The sequence below is a fragment of the Cyclopterus lumpus genome, chromosome 8 (genome assembly GCF_009769545.1).
Source record: "Cyclopterus lumpus isolate fCycLum1 chromosome 8, fCycLum1.pri, whole genome shotgun sequence".
In the NCBI taxonomy this organism is placed as follows: domain Eukaryota; kingdom Metazoa; phylum Chordata; class Actinopteri; order Perciformes; family Cyclopteridae; genus Cyclopterus; species Cyclopterus lumpus.
Genome location: NC_046973.1, coordinates 1513466 through 1523465, shown reverse-complemented (window position 1 = coordinate 1523465; position 10000 = coordinate 1513466). Strand labels below are relative to the sequence as shown.

The 10000-nt window shown below is 39.2% G+C and overlaps 1 protein-coding gene across 1 annotated transcript in view; it reads left to right on the top strand.

Annotated features, from left to right (window-relative positions):
- Positions 1–205, top strand: part of nlk1 (nemo-like kinase, type 1) — a 6672-nt gene extending 6467 nt beyond the window's left edge. The window contains exon 12 of the mRNA XM_034538825.1: positions 1–205. This exon is cut by the window's left edge and continues 593 nt beyond it. The gene's annotated coding sequence lies outside the window, so the exon portion shown is untranslated.
- Positions 206–10000: the final 9795 nt, after the last annotated feature.

The window sequence follows — 10000 nt, the reverse complement described above, 5'->3', positions numbered from 1 at the left end:
GAATGTTTGAGATTGAAGTCGTTTGTTTTTGAGCAGAAAAGGAAGTCAATTTAGAGAAAACAATCATTTACACGAAACAATAGGTTTTTTAAATTTTTATTTGTAGAGATTTTTTTTTCATTTTAGATATTTAAATTTTTCTTTTTTATGAATTTAAATCTTTTCTATTAAAAAAGAAAAAGTCCGAATGTTCTGGACTTTTTAAGTAATTTTTTCTTGTGCTTTTACTACTTTAATCTCAAAACATCTCCTGTTTTGTAAATAGTTTCTCTAAATTACCCACGTGCTCCTCCATCTTTTATTAATATTATTATTATCCTAAAATGTCCAAGAAAACGCATCTTTCTGTTTTCTTCTCATTTCAACGCGTTTTATTTTCCCAGATGGAGAAACAGGAAGTGACGCTTTTTAATTTTGTTTTATTGTTTCTTAATTTATTGAGTGTTTGTTGAAGAGTTTGTTTTTAGTTTCCCGGTTACCTCGAACCTCCGGAGAGAAAGAAGAAGTGATGCCCCGCCCCCTCCAGATTCTTCTTCTCTGGCCCCGCCCCCTTGGCCCCGCCCCCCCAGCTCCGAAGGACGTGTTGGTCGAATGCTGCTGTCAGTCTCCTTAGTTTGGTGTTTTTAGGACTTCCTGTTGTAGTTTCTGGCTCAGGTGTTTTTGGACCCAGAACTGTACAGAGCCACATGAAGAGGCACCGGTTTGGATCCCGGTCTTGACCGGGTATGGATCCCGGTATTGGATCCCGGTATGGATCCCGGTATTTACCGGGTATGGATCCCGGTATTGGATCCCGGTATTGACCGGGTATGGATCCCGGTCTTGACCGGGTATGGATCCCGGTATGGATCCCGGTCTTGACCGGGTATGGATCCCGGTCTCCAGGTGATCAACGGATCCCATCGACCGTCAGAGGTTGGAAGATGTGACGAGAAGGAGCTGCCGGTGTCACATGTTCCACTCTTTGATTTATTATTATTATTATTGAATAGTTTGTGCCCCATTAATTGATTCAATAAATCAAGTGAATATTTCTAATAACAGACTTCTTTAGTTTGCACTCTTTTTGGTCTTTTTGATTTATAAACATTTAAAAACGACAAAGAAAGAAAAGAGTTTGTATTTTTTCTTCCAAAACAAACTGAAAACTTTTTGTTAAAGAAATAAAATCAGGAAAACGAACCGAACGTGCAGAAAAGTAAACAAACAAACAAACATGTAAACGTGAAGTGGATTAAAGCAGTGAAACGTGTGACACCTTCAGCGGGGCCCTGGTGGAGGGTTAGGGGCCCCTGAGGCCTCCTGGGGGGGCCCCCTGAGGCCTGCATGTGTATATTTATTCTCCTTGGGGGGTGAATGCTGTGCGATCGGTTCAGTTGGTCGACGGCGACGATGAAAACGTACATTTTGCGGTAATTTTTAAATTCTTATTGAATTAATCTTTTAGGAAGTTTATTAGAATTAGTTTTAGTTTGATGTGATCGAGGACAACGTTTTGATGATTGTTCCCTAAAAACGCAGAAATCGACGTTTTGATTTCTTAAAGTTTGTTCCTCATTAATGTTTATTTCACTTTTATTTAACAAAACAAAGTTTCATGAGTTTAGAGGATTTCAAACTAAAAGAATAAATGTTTGATCTTCTCATCTTTAACCAACCGGAATATCACCGTTATATAATATATCTATATATTTATATATAGATATTTATATGAATATAAATATATTTATATACATTTATATTGATATATTAATTCTACTGAAAACAAACGTTAAAAAGAACCAAACCTTTTTCTTTTTTTTACTGAAATAGTTTGAGAAAAATATTTATCTAATTTTTTATTCTTTTATTTATCTTTCAAAGTTTCTGTAAAATAAAATGATGAATTATAAACTAAATATAATAAATACATATTTTGAGGGAACAAATTGTTGATTTAAAGATGATTTTTTATTTATTTTAGGGAACAATGAATCAAACTTCTCTTTTTTTGACTTTTTCTTTCCGTTGAGTAGAAATCCTTCAGGTGAGGAGCCGCTTTTAAACTAGCTGACCGAGATGACCTTTAGGTGACCTCTAGGTGACCTTTAGGTGACAGATGACCTCTAGGTGACTGAGATGACCTCTGGGTGACCTTTAGGTGACTGAGGTGACCTTTAGGCAACAGATGACCTTTAGGTGACAGGTGACCTTTTAGGTGACCTTTAGGTGACAGGTGACCTTTTAGGTGACAGATGACCTTTAGGTGACTGAGGTGACCTTTAGGTGACTGATGACCTCTAGGTGACTGAGGTGACCTTTAGGTGACTGAGGTGACCTTTAGGTGACTGAGATGACCTCTAGGTGACTGATGACCTCTAGGTGACTGAGGTGACCTTTAGGTGACTGAGATGACCTCTAGGTGACCTTGCTGTTCTCGGATCAGCTGTTGAGAGACAGACTGGTCATGTTTAGAAATTAGACTTGTTTTTCTTCTATGAAAAGAAACTTGATGTTTTTATTATGAATATGAAACTGATGTTTTGTTTTCGTTTTAGCAACAAACAGTTTTTGTTTGTTTTTTTGACTTTTTTTGTGTTTCCCAACAAATACTTGAATTTCTTACAAAAAAAGTGTAGTTAAAGTAGTGGATGATAAATAAATAAATAAATGGACACTGGATAATATTCATAACGCTGTTTCTTTTCTTCGTTTGGTGAAATTTATATATGTAAATATATTATATATGTGTATATATAATATATATAAATATATGTATATATATATAAATATATATCCATCCATCCATCCATTTTCAATACCGCTTATCCTCATTAGGGGGCGCTGGAGCCTATCCCAGCTGACAGAGGGCGAAGGCAGGGGACACCCTGGACAGGCCGCCAGTCCATCGAGGGCAATATATATATACATATATAATATATATATATATGTATATATAAATATGTATACTGTATAATATTATATATACATATTTATATATTATACATATGTATAAATATGTACATATATATAACATGTATATGTATTATGTATATATTATATAAATAAATATATGTATATGTTTGGTTTAAATAAATCTGTGAAATTACGTTTAAAATTTCTACAGATCTGATTTTAAATAAATTCAATTTTTGTGGATTTTCTTTTTAATGTAAATTATTAACAGAATAAAATATAACCATTTAATTAATAATTAAGTCAGTGATGAAAAGAACAAATTAAATACAAATAAATACATCAAAGTTATTTGATGAATAAATATACTGCTCAACATAGTCAGAATGTTTGTCATTAAATTAACTTTAACTCATAATAAACTTTATTAATTAAGTAACAATTAAGTTAATGTGTCTTTGCTAACAGGCCATGTACCACATTCCTTCAAAGTAGCTGTAATTAAACCTCTCCTGAAGAAGACCACTCTTAATCCAGAGGTGTTGGCTAACTACAGACCGATCTCTAACCTTCCCTTCCTCTCTAAGATCCTTGAGAAAGTAGGACTCATCTCTGTACTGGTCTTGTTAGACCTTAGTGCTGATAAAGGACTCATCTCTGTACTGGTCTTGTTAGACCTTAGTGCTGATAAAGGACTCATCTCTGTACTGGTCTTGTTAGACCTTAGTGCTGATAAAGGACTCATCTCTGTACTGGTCTTGTTAGACCTTAGTGCTGATAAAGGACTCATCTCTGTACTGGTCTTGTTAGACCTTAGTGCTGATAAAGGACTCATCTCTGTACTGGTCTTGTTAGACCTTAGTGCTGATAAATGACTCATCTCTGTACTGGTCTTGTTAGACCTTAGTGCTGATAAAGGACTCATCTCTGTACTGGTCTTGTTAGACCTTAGTGCTGATAAAGGACTCATCTCTGTACTGGTCTTGTTAGACCTTAGTGCTGATAAAGGACTCATCTCTGTACTGGTCTTGTTAGACCTTAGTGCTGATAAAGGACTCATCTCTGTACTGGTCTTGTTAGACCTTAGTGCTGATAAAGGACTCATCTCTGTACTGGTCTTGTTAGACCTTAGTGCTGATAAAGGACTCATCTCTGTACTGGTCTTGTTAGACCTTAGTGCTGATAAAGGACTCATGTCTGTACTGGTCTTGTTAGACCTTAGTGCTGATAAAGGACTCATCTCTGTACTGGTCTTGTTAGACCTTAGTGCTGATAAAGGACTCATCTCTGTACTGGTCTTGTTAGACCTTAGTGCTGATAAAGGACTCATTTCTGTACTGGTCTTGTTAGACCTTAGTGCTGATAAAGGACTCATTTCTGTACTGGTCTTGTTAGACCTTAGTGCTGATAGAGGACTCATCTCTGTACTGGTCTTGTTAGACCTTAGTGCTGATAAAGGACTCATCTCTGTACTGGTCTTGTTAGACCTTAGTGCTGATAAAGGACTCATCTCTGTACTGGTCTTGTTAGACCTTAGTGCTGATAAAGGACTCATCTTTGTACTGGTCTTGTTAGACCTTAGTGCTGATAGAGGACTCATCTCTGTACTGGTCTTGTTAGACCTTAGTGCTGATAAAGGACTCATCTCTGTACTGGTCTTGTTAGACCTTAGTGCTGATAAAGGACTCATCTCTGTACTGGTCTTGTTAGACCTTAGTGCTGATAAAGGACTCATCTCTGTACTGGTCTTGTTAGACCTTAGTGCTGATAAAGGACTCATCTCTGTACTGGTCTTGTTAGACCTTAGTGCTGATAAAGGACTCATCTCCATACTGGTCTTGTTAGACCTTAGTGCTGATAAAGGACTCATCTCCGTACTGGTCTGTTTAGACCTTAGTGCTGATAAAGGACTCATCTCCATACTGGTCTTGTTAGACCTTAGTGCTGATAAAGGACTCATCTCTGTACTGGTCTTGTTAGACCTTAGTGCTGATAAAGGACTCATCTCTGTACTGGTCTTGTTAGACCTTAGTGCTGATAAAGGACTCATCTCTGTACTGGTCTTGTTAGACCTTAGTGCTGATAAAGGACTCATCTCTGTACTGGTCTTGTTAGACCTTAGTGCTGATAAAGGACTCATCTCTGTACTGGTCTTGTTAGACCTTAGTGCTGATAAAGGACTCATCTCTGTACTGGTCTTGTTAGACCTTAGTGCTGATAAAGGACTCATCTCTGTACTGGTCTTGTTAGACCTTAGTGCTGATAAAGGACTCATCTCTGTACTGGTCTTGTTAGACCTTAGTGCTGATAAAGGACTCATCTCTGTACTGGTCTTGTTAGACCTTAGTGCTGATAAAGGACTCATCTCTGCACTGGTCTTGTTAGACCTTAGTGCTGATAAAGGACTCATCTCTGTACTGGTCTTGTTAGACCTTAGTGCTGATAAAGGACTCATCTCTGTACTGGTCTTGTTAGACCTTAGTGCTGATAAAGGACTCATCTCTGTACTGGTCTTGTTAGACCTTAGTGCTGATAAAGGACTCATCTCTGTACTGGTCTTGTTAGACCTTAGTGCTGATAAAGGACTCATCTCCATACTGGTCTTGTTAGACCTTAGTGCTGATAAAGGACTCATCTCCGTACTGGTCTGTTTAGACCTTAGTGCTGATAAAGGACTCATCTCCATACTGGTCTTGTTAGACCTTAGTGCTGATAAAGGACTCATCTCTGTACTGGTCTTGTTAGACCTTAGTGCTGATAAAGGACTCATCTCTGTACTGGTCTTGTTAGACCTTAGTGTTGATAAAGGACTCATCTCTGTACTGGTCTTGTTAGACCTTAGTGCTGATAAAGGACTCATCTCTGTACTGGTCTTGTTAGACCTTAGTGCTGATAAAGGACTCATCTCTGTACTGGTCGTGTTAGACCTTAGTGCTGATAAAGGACTCATCTCTGTACTGGTCTTGTTAGACCTTAGTGCTGATAAAGGACTCATCTCTGTACTGGTCTTGTTAGACCTTAGTGCTGATAAAGGACTCATCTCTGTACTGGTCTTGTTAGACCTTAGTGCTGATAAAGGACTCATTTCTGTACTGGTCTTGTTAGACCTTAGTGCTGATAAAGGACTCATCTCTGTACTGGTCTTGTTAGACCTTAGTGCTGATAAAGGACTCATCTCTGTACTGGTATTATTAGACCTTAGTGCTGATAAAGGACTCATCTCTGTACTGGTCTTGTTAGACCTTAGTGCTGATAAAGGACTCATCTCCGTACTGGTCTGTTTAGACCTTAGTGCTGATAAAGGACTCATCTCCGTACTGGTCTGTTTAGACCTTAGTGCTGATAAAGGACTCATCTCCATACTGGTCTTGTTAGACCTTAGTGCTGATAAAGGACTCATCTCTGTACTGGTCTTGTTAGACCTTAGTGCTGATAAAGGACTCATCTCTGTACTGGTCTTGTTAGACCTTAGTGCTGATAAAGGACTCATTTCTGTACTGATCTTGTTAGACCTTAGTGCTGATAAAGGACTCATTTCTGTACTGGTCTTGTTAGACCTTAGTGCTGATAAAGGACTCATCTCTGTACTGGTCTTGTTAGACCTTAGTGCTGATAAAGGACTCATCTCTGTACTGGTCTTGTTAGATCTTAGTGCTGATAAAGGACTCATCTCTGTACTGGTCTTGTTAGACCTTAGTGCTGATAAAGGACTCATCTCTGTACTGGTCTTGTTAGACCTTAGTGCTGATAAAGGACTCATCTCTGTACTGGTCTTGTTAGACCTTAGTGCTGATAGAGGACTCATCTCTGTACTGGTCTTGTTAGACCTTAGTGCTGATAAAGGACTCATCTCTGTACTGGTCTTGTTAGACCTTAGTGCTGATAAAGGACTCATCTCTGTACTGGTCTTGTTAGACCTTAGTGCTGATAAAGGACTCATCTCTGTACTGGTCTTGTTAGACCTTAGTGCTGATAAAGGACTCATCTCCGTACTGGTCTGTTTAGACCTTAGTGCTGATAAAGGACTCATCTCCATACTGGTCTTGTTAGACCTTAGTGCTGATAAAGGACTCATCTCTGTACTGGTCTTGTTAGACCTTAGTGCTGATAAAGGACTCATCTCTGTACTGGTCTTGTTAGACCTTAGTGCTGATAAAGGACTCATTTCTGTACTGATCTTGTTAGACCTTAGTGCTGATAAAGGACTCATTTCTGTACTGGTCTTGTTAGACCTTAGTGCTGATAAAGGACTCATCTCTGTACTGGTCTTGTTAGACCTTAGTGCTGATAAAGGACTCATCTCTGTACTGGTCTTGTTAGATCTTAGTGCTGATAAAGGACTCATCTCTGTACTGGTCTTGTTAGACCTTAGTGCTGATAAAGGACTCATCTCTGTACTGGTCTTGTTAGACCTTAGTGCTGATAAAGGACTCATCTCTGTACTGGTCTTGTTAGACCTTAGTGCTGATAGAGGACTCATCTCTGTACTGGTCTTGTTAGACCTTAGTGCTGATAAAGGACTCATCTCTGTACTGGTCTTGTTAGACCTTAGTGCTGATAAAGGACTCATCTCTGTACTGGTCTTGTTAGACCTTAGTGCTGATAAAGGACTCATCTCTGTACTGGTCTTGTTAGACCTTAGTGCTGATAAAGGACTCATCTCTGTACTGGTCTTGTTAGACCTTAGTGCTGATAAAGGACTCATCTCTGTACTGGTCTTGTTAGACCTTAGTGCTGATAAAGGACTCATCTCTGTACTGGTCTTGTTAGATCTTAGTGCTGATAAAGGACTCATCTCTGTACTGGTCTTGTTAGACCTTAGTGCTGATAAAGGACTCATCTCTGTACTGGTCTTGTTAGACCTTAGTGCTGATAAAGGACTCATTTCTGTACTGGTCTTGTTAGACCTTAGTGCTGATAAAGGACTCATCTCTGTACTGGTCTTGTTAGACCTTAGTGCTGATAAAGGACTCATCTCTGTACTGGTATTATTAGACCTTAGTGCTGATAAAGGACTCATCTCTGTACTGGTCTTGTTAGACCTTAGTGCTGATAAAGGACTCATCTCCGTACTGGTCTGTTTAGACCTTAGTGCTGATAAAGGACTCATCTCCGTACTGGTCTGTTTAGACCTTAGTGCTGATAAAGGACTCATCTCCATACTGGTCTTGTTAGACCTTAGTGCTGATAAAGGACTCATCTCTGTACTGGTCTTGTTAGACCTTAGTGCTGATAAAGGACTCATCTCTGTACTGGTCTTGTTAGACCTTAGTGCTGATAAAGGACTCATCTCTGTACTGGTCTTGTTAGACCTTAGTGCTGATAAAGGACTCATCTCTGTACTGGTCTTGTTAGACCTTAGTGCTGATAAAGGACTCATCTCTGTACTGGTATTATTAGACCTTAGTGCTGATAAAGGACTCATCTCTGTACTGGTCTTGTTAGACCTTAGTGCTGATAAAGGACTCATCTCCGTACTGGTCTGTTTAGACCTTAGTGCTGATAAAGGACTCATCTCCATACTGGTCTTGTTAGACCTTAGTGCTGATAAAGGACTCATCTCTGTACTGGTCTTGTTAGATCTTAGTGCTGATAAAGGACTCATCTCTGTACTGGTCTTGTTAGACCTTAGTGCTGATAAAGGACTCATCTCTGTACTGGTCTTGTTAGACCTTAGTGCTGATAAAGGACTCATCTCCGTACTGGTCTTGTTAGACCTTAGTGCTGATAAAGGACTCATCTCTGTACTGGTCTTGTTAGATCTTAGTGCTGATAAAGGACTCATCTCTGTACTGGTCTTGTTAGACCTTAGTGCTGATAAAGGACTCATCTCTGTACTGGTCTTGTTAGACCTTAGTGCTGATAAAGGACTCATCTCTGTACTGGTCTTGTTAGACCTTAGTGCTGATAAAGGACTCATCTCCGTACTGGTCTGTTTAGACCTTAGTGCTGATAAAGGACTCATCTCTGTACTGGTATTATTAGACCTTAGTGCTGATAAAGGACTCATCTCCGTACTGGTATTGTTATACCTTAGTGCTGATAAAGGACTCATCTCTGTACTGGTCTTGTTAGACCTTAGTGCTGATAAAGGACTCATCTCTGTACTGGTCTTGTTAGACCTTAGTGCTGATAAAGGACTCATCTCCGTACTGGTCTTGTTAGACCTTAGTGCTGATAAAGGACTCATCTCTGTACTGGTCTTGTTAGACCTTAGTGCTGATAAAGGACTCATCTCCGTACTGGTCTTGTTAGACCTTAGTGCTGCGTTCGACACCATTGATCATGACATCCTATTACAGAGACTGGATCAGTCGATTGGCATTTCAGGTACCGCACTAAGTTGGTTTAAATCCTATTTATCAGATCGATCTCAGTTTCTATTTGTAAACGATGAAGCCTCAATGACCACCAACGTTAATCACGGAGTTCCACAAGGTTCTGTGCTTGGACCAATTTTATTTACCTTATATATGCTTCCTTTGGGCAACATTATCAGGAAACACTGCATAAACTTTCATTGCTATGCAGACGATACTCAATTATATCTATCGATCAAACCAGAGGAGACCAACCAGCTCGCTAAAATTCAAGAATGTCTTAAAGACATAAAAACATGGATGACCTGCAACTTCCTGATGTTAAACTCAGACAAAACTGAAGTTATTTTACTGGCCCTGAACACCTCAGGGATCAATTATCTGGTCATGTGGTTTCTGTAGATGGCATTTCCCTAGCATCCAACACCACTGTAAAGAATCTCTAGTTATCTTTGACCGAGACTTGTCCTTTAACTCCACGTTAAGCAAATCTCAAGGATTGCATTTTTTCATCCACGTAACATTTCAAAAATCAGGCACATCTTGTTTCAAAAAGATGCAGAAAAGCTGGTTCACGCGTTTGTTACTTCCAGACTAGATTACTGCAACTCCTTATTATCAGGCTGCTCTAATAAGTCTCTTAAGTCCCTCCAGTTGATCCAGAATGCTGCAGCTCGTGTTAAGGAGCGTTAAGGAGCTTGTAGTACCATATTGCCCCACTAAAGAGCTGCGCTCACTAAATGTGGGGCTACTTGTGGTTCCTAGAGTCCTAAAAAGTAGGATGG